This window comes from Oncorhynchus mykiss, chromosome 20 (assembly GCF_013265735.2).
Source record: "Oncorhynchus mykiss isolate Arlee chromosome 20, USDA_OmykA_1.1, whole genome shotgun sequence".
Lineage (NCBI taxonomy): Eukaryota > Metazoa > Chordata > Actinopteri > Salmoniformes > Salmonidae > Oncorhynchus > Oncorhynchus mykiss.
This window is the reverse complement of record NC_048584.1, coordinates 19,313,988-19,326,276: the sequence shown is the minus strand read 5'-3', so window position 1 is coordinate 19,326,276 and position 12,289 is coordinate 19,313,988. Positions and strand designations below refer to the sequence as shown.

At 41.1% G+C, this 12,289-nt stretch overlaps 1 protein-coding gene across 5 annotated transcripts in view; it reads right to left on the bottom strand.

Moving 5' to 3' along the window:
• The window catches only part of LOC110499145 (monocarboxylate transporter 6), a 39,621-nt gene that overhangs the window by 24,714 nt on the left and 2,618 nt on the right, over positions 1-12,289 (bottom strand). The window contains exons 1-3 of one of the 5 annotated variants that reach the window (XM_036955927.1): positions 7,302-7,430; positions 7,113-7,199; positions 6,237-6,333 (exon numbers count right to left, since the gene is read on the bottom strand). The exons of 2 other annotated variants lie outside the window; for them this stretch is intronic. The gene's annotated coding sequence lies outside the window, so the exon portion shown is untranslated. Of the gene's footprint in view, positions 1-1,050; positions 1,137-6,236; positions 6,334-7,112; positions 7,200-7,301; positions 7,431-12,289 lie in introns of those variants that run through there. 2 more of the 5 variants (XM_021576087.2, XM_036955928.1) reach the window with 2 other exon arrangements.

Genomic DNA, 12,289 nt, shown 5'->3' with positions numbered 1-12,289 from the left:
ACACCCCCCACGTGCATTCATGCATTGGCTAGCCAACTACCCTTAGCTAGGTTTGTAGTTCCCGTACCTAGGGTAAATTAACACTGTGTGAATTCAGATGCATTGGGTAGCTAACGTTCGTGACTGGTTTTCAAAATCATCATCAAATTGAAGTCCCCCCCCCCCCCCCCAAGTTCATCCATGCATTGGTTAGCCAGATACCGTTAACTAAAGATAGCAAGACAATTTACAGTACAGTGGCATCCATAGAGCTGTAATCATTTCAGCAACACTTGTGGCATCTTGGTTTTAGCGAGCTAGCTAACTACCTACTGCACATTACAGCCATGCAACCTGTATACAGCAACACTTAAGCAATAGAGTGAAACAGTCCATTAGAGGCAGTAGGTTATTTCTAAGACATTATTCAAGAATACATGGGTAAATATTTGATGGACAAAAACATAAGTGAACTGTATGCTTAGCTAATTGTGTTTTTCTATTGTCAGAACATTCTGAAAGACCAGCTCCGGGAGAGGTTGCAGTCCAGGTTGCAGCAAGCCATCATACAACCCTTGATCTGGATTACCTGGAATTCCTGTTCAATAATGAGCATATCCTCATTGAATCCTTTGCCGATCAGGTTGATTTCCCTCCAATGATCACAGAGACATTGAGAGATTAATCAAATCTTGTCAAAGCTGAAATTGAGGCTCGCCCAACGACATCAATTCAGTTTGAGGCAGTTGTTGGGGTAACAGGCAGCCAAAAACTTGTCATTCAAAGAGAAGTGAAGAATATGCTCAAAACTTACCTTCCGGTACCATGCATTGCAGAGTTATTGGGGGTCTCCAAGTGTACCATATTTAGAAGGCATGAATTATGGTTTACCTGTGGGGGTTATACAGTACTATTTGTGATGAAGAGCTCAACAACACTGACAACCATCAAATCCCAGATGCTGGCTATCATATGGTCAAGGGACAGTTGGTGTCAATGGGCTTCCATGTTCAGTGGTGGAGATTGAGAGTGTCAATACATCATGTGGATGCAGCTGAGATCCTGCCTCACCTTGCCAGGCTTGGATGTGTGGTGCGACAAAGTTATTCAGTGCAAAGCCCCCTTTCCTTGGTACACACGGACACCAATCATAAACTAATCAGGTAACCTGAGAAGAAAGCAGAAAAATACTAAGCGCACACTTCCAACAACAAAACAAGTTAAAGTCAAGCAGTCATTTGAAAGAGTAAGAACATTTCAGCGAGACAACGCAAAGGCGAAATCCATTAACGCCAAGATAATGGAATTCATTGCCCTTGACAATCAACCGTTCTCGGTTGTGGATGATGTTGGCTTTCACCGACTGGTCGAGCACCTTGAGCCCCGGTACACACTACCAAGTAGGTGCTATTTTTCAGATGTTGCCCTACCAGAGTCACACAGTATTGTTGAAAATCACATCTATGAGCTACTTGCTATGGGCATCACTGACATTGGGACCAGCGAAGTCAGCCCCATGAGCATGCAGAGTCTGACAGCACAGTGGGTGGATGAGGATTTCATACTGAGGAAAGCTGCATTGCATGCTCAAGAATGTGCTGGTTCTCATACCGCTGCTGCCATTTCAATGGCATTTGAAAACATGTTTGAAACATGAACACATTCCTAGCGCCATTCGAACAACTGACTCGGGAAATAAGCTAATCAACTGCGTCTGCAGCAGACGTGATACCCTCTGTCATGGCATTGAAACGCCTGCTCAACAAAACTGCCAACACAGACCATGGGGTTAAAACTTACAAAAGTACTCGAGGCTGTGAACAAGCGATTCTGTGACATTCTCTCTGAGCCTCTTTACTGGGTCGCCACCATGCTTAATGCTAGGTACAAGGACTGCTACTTTGATGCAGATAAGAAAACAGGATTAACGTAAAATGTTATAAAGTGAGGGAAAAAAGTATTTGATCCCCTGCTGATTTTGTACGTTTGCCCACTGACAAAGAAATTATCAGTCTCCTTGGAGAGCTCTTTGGTCTTGGCCATGGTGGAGAGTTTGGAATCTGATTGATTGCTTCTGTGGACAGGTGTCTTTTATACAGTTAACAAACTGAGATTAGGAGCACTCCCTTTAAGAGTGTGCTCCTAATCTCAGCTCATTACCTGTATAAAAGACACCTGGGAGCCAGAAATCTTTCTGATTGAGAGGGGGTCAAATACTTATTTCCCTCATTAAAATGCAAATCAATTTATAACATTTTTTGACATGCGCTATTCTGTCTCTCACTGTTCAAATAAACCTATCATTAAAATGATAGACTGATCATTTCTTTGTCAGTGGGCAAACGTACGAAATCAGCAGGGGATCAAATACTTTTTTCCCTCAACGGACACAGTGACAGTGCGCACCGTGAAAGAAAGGCCACAGTCAGATATAGCTGAAACTTCACAGCTTGACATGTATGATGAAATCCTGGTTGAGACAGAACAAATGAACAACGAAACAGCAAGTAAGTGAAAGAAATAGGTTTTGATTATGTTTTACTGGTAATGGGGACATACGAAAACGCAAACAAAATTAACTTTTTGGTCAGTGTGGTGTGTGTAACCTTTGTTTAACTAGGCAAGTCAGTTAAGAACAAATTCTTATTTACAATGATGGCCAAACCCGGACGACACTGGGCCAATTGTGCACCGCCCTATAGGACTCCCAATCACGGCCGGATTGTGATACAGCCTGGATTCGAACCAGGGACTGCTAGTTCTGTGTGTGTGTGAACTATTTAACTGTACTAGAATGCTTAAACGGACGCAAAGTTTTTAAATATCGGTATCGTTTTTTTTGGCAAGGATAATATCGGATATCGGTCAAATATGTAAATTGGTGCATCCCTAGTCTATACCCACTTATTTTTCAGAGGGAATTGCGTATACTCCTTTTTTAAATACCAACATGTTACAAGCAGGCCACCATAGTGTTCATGGGCACAGAGACTAAGGTAACCTGCCTAAAGGACTACCGCCCCGTAGCACTCACGTCTGTAGCCATGAAATGCTTTGAAAGGCTGGTCATGACTCACGTCAACACCATCATCCCAGAAACCCTAGACCCACTCCAATTTGCATACCACCCCAACAGATGATGCAATCTCTATTGCACTCCACATTGCCCTTTCCCACCTGAACAAAAGGAACACCTACGTAAGAATGCAATTCATTGACTACAGCTCAGCGTTCAACACCATAGTGCCCTCAAAGCTCATTACTAAGCGAAGGACCCTGGGACTAAACACCTCTCTCTGCAACTGGATCCCAGACATCCTCACGGGTAGGTAACAACACATCTGCCACGTTTATCCTCAACACGGGGGCCCCTCAGGGGTGCATGCTCAGTCCCCTCCTGTACTCTCTGTTCACCCATAACTGCATGGCCAGGCACGACTCCAACCGCATTAAGTTTGCCGACGACACAACAGTGGTAGGCCTGATCACCGACAACGATGAGACAACTTATAGGGAAGTTGTTATCCTGGCCGTGTGGTGCCAGGATAACAACCTCTCCCTCAACATGATCAAGACAAAGGAGAAGATTGTGGACTACAGGAAAAGTGGACCGAGCATGCCCCCATTCTCATTGATGGGGCTGTAGTGGAGCTGGTTGAGAGCTTCAAGTTCCTTGGTGTCCACGTCACCAACAAACAATCATGGTCCAAACACACAAAGCCTATTCCCTTTAATGCCTTTAGCTGCTAGACAATGGAGTAAAGTTTAAAGAAAACCAATAGAACAGGAGAACGCATGAGTAAATAATTGTGAAACAATTGCCTCCATGTTTCTATGATGGGATTTTGGCTATAGGCTACTTTCAAGCAAGCTAAGACATGCATAATGAAGTAAACGTACAAGTTACAAACATTTAAGGAACAGGAAAAAAATAGCGACGCTAATGAGCTAAGGGAGAGAACAGGAAAGGAGGGGTAGAGGACAATTGTTTAGCTGCTCTGGTGTGGGGTGAGACTTCTAGCACTCAGAGTAACCGATAGAAACAGAGACTCCAGACTGGTAGTAGGCCAATTCACATGTCCATTCATGCATCTGATGTACAGTTACAGTCCAGGGCAACTTCTAGTCTAGTCAGACACGCTGTTTGTGAACAATGAAATATGATTTCAAATACTATAATTTGCAAGCCCTTACAAAACTCTTTGAAGAATGTATATTTGGTGTGTTTAGAGTAGTAGCCTAAACATAGTTAGTTATTTTTTTCAAGATCATCAATGCAATGTCATGATTTTACATTTATCAACACCATGAGTGTTTTCTGTCTACCGGTATATACAGATTCTGTACTTGGATGCAGCTACCAACAACAGGGCATCAACGGCTTTAAACTTTTTCAGTCCACGGTGTGCAATCAAGGCATGTCTTTTTATCAGACAAATGAAACATATATCACCATTAATACAGCTGTGACAGTAATAACAAAACCCCAAAAAATAGGTATCACATCAATGTAAAACTCTACTTACCACTTCTACATAAATATTTTTTATTTATTTAACTAGGCAAGTCAGTTAAGAACAAATTCTTATTTTCAATGACGGCCTAAGAACAGTGGGTTAACTGCCTGTTCAGGGGCAGAATGACAGATTTGTACCTTGTCAGCTCGGGGGTTTGCACTTGCAACCTTCAGGTTACCAGTCCAACGCTCTAACCACTAGGCTAACATGCATAGAATGTTTTTAATAGCCATCTTGCAACATCCTTTGTTGATTTAGCTGTCTTCCACCTGTGTGTGCACAATGAGGAAAAGTCCTTGGGTGCATTTGTTTCCAAGTGAAATGTTTACTTCATGTTCCCTTCCCTCGTTTTGTTACTATCACACCTGCTTCTGAAGTCAGAGTTTTGATGTGCCACATAAAAGGTAAACCATGTGCTACAGATAACATTAATAAATTGGATATGCTAACAATCCTGTACTTTGTCAGAGTTGAACATCTATGGCGTGATGTCTGGGTTGCAGTCACCTGTATCTACTATTTGCTTCACACCCTTGAATAAAATGGACTTCTTGACATCTGAAAACACACTGCACCTCTTCTGGTCTACACTTTGTTTCTCCCACACCTCCAAGCAGCCCTCAAAACCTTTGTTGCAGGCTGGAAAAATCATCATCTACGGACAGAGACAAATCGCAGTCCAGAGCAGCTTTAGCTATGGGATAAAGTCAAAACCCAATTTGAGGAAGACAATCTTGAGGTGATTGATTTGCTTTTTGTAAATGATTGTCATTTTTTATGTCTGCCTTTTCAATATGATACTCCCTTTTGTGTCCAATGCACAGGAAACAGTCAAACCATAAGCAACACTTGTACGTGTTAAGCAATAGAGCTCGCCAGCTCGCCAGCTTGTAGTTCTAAAAACCAGAAATTAGTTACCTGGTTTGTTTAGCCATTGTACAACATGAATGGGGAAAGATTAGGGTTTGTGGATAAATACCGAAAATAAGGTCACAGGTTAATACAGGCTTAGGAGATCTAACACATTTTGTTCTATGAGATATCCGTCAGTTAACATGACCATTCTGAAACCTTGTGCTTTAAAAAAAAATCATTACATAAATGCTTTAAGAATTTGTTCTTAACTGACTTGCCTAGTTAAAAAAAAAATACTAATAATGTTTAACACCTGCAGCAATCATATTCATGAATGAAATCCTCCAACAGGCCCTTAATATCAGGAATCAGTCACAAGTACCCCTGGTGCACTGTTAAATTATTTATCCATTGAAACAAAAATAGTAATTCAAAGGAGAATAAAGTTCAGTAGGTCAGTGTCACAGAATGCCATAAACAAGTGATAAGTAAACATTATGCAATTTTACAGACTTAAAATGATCCATCTGCAGTTGCTACATTCATTGGGCTTGCAAATTAATGATTTTTGGTACCCATGGATTCTTGGATTCTAACTATAAACACCTCATTAATTCAACTCTTACACCGTCAGAAATCAAAATATAAACTTGTTTTATTCCAATTCTTGTAAACAAAGTAATGTAAACAAACACTACAAAGTAATGTAAACAAACACTATATTGCCTCAAAACATGGTTAAAACTATAATTTTGATATGGATGGTCAGTCCTTGCATACATAGCTCGGTCTACGTATTTGAAAGAGGTTATATTACTCGACCCATCCCTCATCTTTTTACCGAAACTGAACTGAACTTTTGATCATGTGGCATTAGGTTGTTACCTCAGGACTGCACACAACATCTGCCACGCCGGGGAACATGAGTGGAACCACATCCACGTCGCAAATATTTCATTTGTCAAATGGTTCTTGCCAGGATCTGCAAAACAGACAAACGATTAGACATTTCAAACATAACCCAATGTCACAAAACTGAAATAAAAGCAGGAATAAGGGTACATAACTAAATTGAAAAACTAAGCTAGGGTAACGGTCACTATTGTTCAGATAACAATCTCTGGAAAAGGTTGATTAACACATGCTGTAGTAGACGGTAGAATAGCCATTTGCTGTTCTCGGCTGTGACCTCAGGGATGTCCCACATGTCAGCCAAACACCCGATTACAGCCTTTTGGTCATCAGACAGCTCAGCAGCACATGTCAAAAGTGACTTATTTTTCACTTCAATTTGTATAGCTAATACATCCATCCTGCTGATATCACTACATCTTTATTGTAATACATACAAGCTCAATCGTTTTCCGTTACTCAACATAATCAGATGTGTCACGTATCTCCAGAAATGCTGATGTACCTGCACTCAGGAACACATTATTTTCAAATGATCAATGCAGTGTTTATTGTTACATGAATGATCGGTTTGAAGCTCAGTGTCACCATGTGAGAAAACTATAGGCTCAAAATTCAAAAAGGCCCACACACCTGAGCAATCCTGTTGCCGATAACAATGAGATCTGGAAAGAAATGAGAAACCCACACACTGATCTTGCTAGTATCACTTTATTAAAAGCTTACGTGTCAGCCTATTGGCCTTCACCGGAGGCAGACACGTAAAATGTTGTAAAATAAAACTAGCAGTGTGCGGATTTGTCCTTTCAAGAGAACTGTAGCCTAAAATAATATAATTGATCAACATACCACAGTTCATGTGGAAGCCTGTTTGCAACGTATGCACAGCGAAACTTATGAAGTCTTGACTGACCCAGTCTCCGAAGGCAGCATCCCCTATAACACAAGTAGGTTTTGAAATAGGTTCAAACAGTTTGTCAGACATTGCAGAACTGACGAGTCCAAAAAAATACATGCAACTGACACGTTGCAGTCTACCTTCTAATACGCAGCAAAGGGTGCTAGCGCAATCGACTTTATGGGACTGGTAAAAGCAGATTATCAACGTTTCTCTGTCCTAAACACTGCCACGAATGTCCATGGTGAAACTTAGAGCTTTTTCTTGCTCCTGGAGTAACATCCTCCTGAAGCGCACAGCTGCCCTCGAAGGATGACCTGTCGGTTTTCCATTCTGAAAAAAAAAAGACAAACCATAGGGAAATAATTCATGTGTTTAAAAAAGGTACAGGGGAAGAATGTGAATCTGAGACTAAAGTGCCAAGGTTAAGTAAAATAAATGCAATATTACAGCTCTTTGAGATCAGGATAATCAATGATCAGTAAAGGATAATACATCATCCTTGGATAATGCAAGACCCATGTACAGGTAACCAGTGCATTCGGAAAGTATTCAGACCCCTTGACTTTTCCCACATTGTTACGTTACAGCCTTGTTCTCAAATGGATTAAATAAATACAAATCTCCACACAATACCCCATAATATTTTTTTAGTTGCACATTTATTCAAACTAAAAAACTGAAATATCACATTTACATAAATATTCAGACCCTTTACTCAGTACTTTGTTGAAGCACCTTTGGCAGCGATTACAGCCTACAAGCTTGGCACACCTGTATTTGGGGAGTTTCTGACATTCTTCTCTGCAGATCCTCTCAAGCTCAGTCAGGTTGGAAGGGGAGTGTCTCTGCACAGCTACTTTTAGGTCTTTCTATAGGATGTTCGATCGGGTTCAAATCCGGCCACTCAAGGACATCATTGTGCTGTTGGAAGGTGAAACTTCATCCAGGTCTGAGGTCCTGAGTGCTCTGGAGCAGGTTTTCATCAAGGATCTCACTGTACTTCGCTCCGTTCATCTTTCCCTCGATCCTGACTAGTCCCCCAGTACATGCCGCTAAAAAAAACATACCCATGATGCTGCCACCACCATGCTTCACTGTAAGGATGGTGGCAGGTTTCCTCCAGATGTGACACTTGACGTTCAGGCCAAAATCTTGGATTCATCAGTCAAGAGAATCTGGTTTCTCATGATGTGAGAGTCTTTAGGTGCCTTTTGACAAACTCCAAGTGGGCTGTCATGTGCCTTATTCTGAGGAGTGGCTTCTGTCTGGCCACACTACCATAAAGGCCTCATTGGTGGAGTGCTGCAGAGATGGGAGAATCTTCCGGAAGGACAACCATCTCCACAGAGGAACTCTGGAGCTTGGTCAGAGTGACCATTGGGTTCTTGGTCACCTCTCTGACCAAGGCCCTTTTCCCAAAATTGCTCTGTTTTGCCATGCTGCCAGCTCTAGGAAGAGTCTTGGTGGTTCCAAACTTCTTCCATTGAAGAATGATGGAGGCCACAGTGTTTTTGGAGACCTTCAATGCTGCAGAATTTTGGGGTACCCTTCCCCAGATCTGTGCCGAAACTATCCCGTCTTGGAGTTCTACAGACAATTCCTTTGACCTCATGGCATCGTTTTTGCTCTGACATGCACTGACAACTGTGTGCCTTTCCAAATCATGTCCAATCTTTTGAATTTACCACAGGTGGACTCCAATCAAGTTGTAGAAACAGCTCAAGGATGATCAATGGAAACAGGATGCACCTGAGCTCAATTTCAGGTCTGAATACTTATGTAATTAAGATATACATTTTTAATACATTTGCTAAAATGTCCCGACCCCCCAAAATAAAAAAAAATGGGTATTTTATGTAGATTGAGGGGAAAAAACATTTTCATCCATTTTAGAATAAGGCTGTAATGTAACAAAATGTGGAAAAAGGGAAGGCGTCTGAATACTTTCTGAATGCATGGTACATTTAACGTCAGCCTACATACAAATATATAATTTCCTCTATTGCTCTCTGTAACTACCTTGGACAGGATGTAACCACTACAGACTTTACTGGTTTGAACTCTTTAGTAGTAAAATATTATCCATGGTAGCGACAATAGAATAAGCAATACTATCATTGACACTGGGGTCATGTTAAGAGTTCAGAAATCTGCATTTTCAACCATTTCAACTGCGTTTTATATTAAAAGTCAATAGGTTTTTTGGCTTCAATAAAGTGACCAGGGACATGTAACTATAGTACTTTCATTCCCGTTTGTGAATTCTCCTCCGAGTGAAGCACAAAAATGTGTCTGAATGCCAAGCATAAATAACATTAAGAAACATTTTACATCTGCATTTACAAAACGCAGCAAGATATTTCTTATGCGTTCTTTTTTTTCTGCGTAAAAAACACAGAATTTTGTGTTAACGTGACAAGACATGCACCCCTACATCAGTTTAGTCACATCGTGCTTAAAGACATAACTGTGAAACAAAACAGTTAAAACCAAACCAGGCTCTGGTGCTTTGTGTGATGGCCCAGCTACACACTCTTCAGAGGCACTCCCCTCCTTGGGCACCCCCTTCAAGGATTTTGACACCTCTGTGGACAATCTTTCGAACAAACAAATAATATGTATTTAAACAAAGCATGTCATGAAATTCCTAGTTTTCCATATTTATGAGATACATTGTCCTTTGCTTTCAAACTTTCACCTCAGATCAGTCATGCTGTTTACGTAATAAAAAGCCTAATTGAAATAGAAACCGATCAGATTATCAATATGTCAGTGTCATTAAGAGCTGTACCTTTCGCCACAGAAACATTCATGATGTTGTATGAAATCTCTTGAGAATTATTTTCCACATATTGGAGAGCAGTCCTGAAAGAGGAAGGGGTTGGTTTTGAAAAAATGTAATTGCTGTTAGTTTGTAAAATGTCTCAGCTAATAGGAATTGTTGGTGGTTAGTTAATTAGACCAGAACTTTTACTATTAGATATGCTGTGTTTCAAACAACGCTGTGATCATAGGTAAGAGACAACATGAACACATGTAATGTAATAAAAATGATGAACAATGACATTTAACTCAGGGTTCTATGCTCTAGAATGAGAGATAGATAGTGTTGCCCACAGTCTATGTTTGCATAATTCTCCTGTAAAAGTTACTGCATACAAACATGAAGATTAGCTAGATCTGGTATCATCTAGGGATGACAAATCAGACTCACCAATTAGCCATCTTTTATTCATACGTGACATTTTGAAAACATATAGCTAACTAGCTAAAGCCACAATTTAGCTGACGTAAATTACCACTGTGGTGGGGTAGGATCTGGCTAAAGATAATCTAACTTGTTAATGACAAATAACTAGCTAGTTAGCTAACGGGAGCTGACGAGCCAATGGATGAACTTGGGGGATGTATCTAACTATAGGGATGAACATTATACAGTGCTAAGGTTACACACATGATCGTATACAAAGGTGATAACATCACTTCATACAAACTGTGAAAGCCAACTTTCCAGAACTCACCTACGGTCGAGCGCCTGCCATCTTCCTCCATCAGGTCGTCCTGGTCAGCTCTTGTTGTTGCATGCGGTTTGGTTGATGGAACAAGACAGCCAATGATATTGTTTTTGACAGAGGGAACTGATTGGTCAGGTGTTGAAGGTCCTGCCCCCAATTTTTTCCTTGTGAAACACTGTCTATAAATGTACGAATCTCTGGGTGTGTGACAGTATCGACAGAAATCTGAGAACGCGTAGATTCAAAATCTGCAAGTGTGTTCACAGCAGAATATTCATGGTCATAAATGGAACTTTTATAATTCTGAAAATAAATGATCCTTGCCAATTTGATAAAATGTGTTCAAGTGTCAAGTCACAAGTTTGCGATAGTTGTTACATTTATTCACACATCAAGCGTGCGAAATTAAGATTACAGATTTGCAAATCGTAATTGCAACCACAAATCTAAAATACAAACTCACTTAATGCTGTCATCATTATAGGATGGCGAGCAACATGGCGCCGACAGAGATGGTCGCCTCGCTTCGAGTCCTTAGGAAACTATGCAGTATTTTTTTATTTGTATATATTATTTCTTACATTGTTACACCAGGAAATCTTAAGTCTTATGACATACAGCCGGGAAGACCAATTGGATATAAGAGCAACATCAACTTACCATCATTACGACCAGGAATACGACTTTCCCAAAGCGAATCCTCTGTTTGGACCACCACCCAATGGATCTAATCCTAGAAGCCGACCCAAAACAACAGCGCCGCAGAAGGAGCAGACGGAGCGGCCTTGTCAGGCTCCATAGACGTGCACATCGCCCACCTCTTCCGACTATACTACTCGCCAATGTCCAGTCTCTTGATAACAAGGTAGACTAAATTCGAGCAACGGTTGCCTCCAGAGACACATCAGAAATTGTAACATTCTCTGTTTCACAGAAACATGGCTCTCTCGGGATATGTTTTCGGGATCGGTTCAGCCAGCAGGCTTCTCCATGCATCGTGCCGCCATAAATAAACACCTCTCTGGGAAGAGGATGGGCGGGGGTGTATGCTTATGATTACACCATGAGTCGTTAATCATTAACAACATACAGGAACTCAAGTCCTTCTGCTCACCCGACCTAGAATTCCTTACAATCAAATGCCGGCCATATTTACCTCCCAAGAGAAATCTCGTCAGTTATCGTCACAGCTGTGTACATTCCCCCTCAAGCAGATACCAAGATGGCCCTCAAGGAACTTCACTGGACTCTATGTAAACTGGAAACCATATATCCTGAGGCTGCATTTATCGTAGCTGTGGATTTTAACAAAGAATTTAGGTAGCCTTGTTCTCAAATTTGCTATCATCATATTGATTGCACTACACGTGGGGGTAATACACTTGATCACTGCTAGTCTAACTTCCGTGATACATACAAAGCCCTCCCCCACCCTCCCTTCGGGAAATCTTATAAACAGAAACTCAAACAGGATGTACCATTCAACGCTGGTCTGACCACACTTCAAGATTGTTTTGATCACGCGAACTGGGATATGTTTTGGTCAGCCTCAGAGAACAACATCGATCTATACGCTGACACGGTGAATGAGTTTATAAGGAAGTGCATTG